The sequence below is a fragment of the Phaethon lepturus genome, unplaced genomic scaffold (genome assembly GCF_000687285.1).
Source record: "Phaethon lepturus isolate BGI_N335 unplaced genomic scaffold, ASM68728v1 scaffold23794, whole genome shotgun sequence".
NCBI classification, from domain to species: domain Eukaryota; kingdom Metazoa; phylum Chordata; class Aves; order Phaethontiformes; family Phaethontidae; genus Phaethon; species Phaethon lepturus.
In genome coordinates this window covers 9447-9695 of record NW_010534353.1, presented here as the reverse complement: position 1 = coordinate 9695, position 249 = coordinate 9447, and the positions used below count along the sequence as shown (strand labels likewise).

Sequence of the window (249 nt, the reverse complement as noted above, 5' to 3'; positions counted from 1 at the left end):
TGGTGTGATGTGGGAGAGCGATGGTGCGTGGGGCTGCGGCAGCCTGGAAGGGTGGGGGGCCAGGGGGGTGTGCCGTGGGGCCAGCATCCTCCCTGGGTAGCGGTCCCTGAGGGTGGCTGCCCACTTCATCCCAGCCAGAGATCCAGCTCTGGCTGCCCTCATGCAGAGCAGAGAAGCACGAGCAGCAAGCATGGCGAAAAGCCCGCAGGTCTGCCCTCGCTGCCGTTCTCCCGCTCCCCATCACCGCCG

The 249-nt window shown here is 67.9% G+C and overlaps 1 protein-coding gene across 1 annotated transcript in view; it reads left to right on the top strand.

Moving 5' to 3' along the window:
- LOC104619584 (importin-13) overlaps positions 1–249 on the top strand; it is a gene marked incomplete at its 3' end in the record, with an annotated part of 14908 nt that overhangs the window by 5684 nt on the left and 8975 nt on the right. The window lies entirely within an intron of this gene.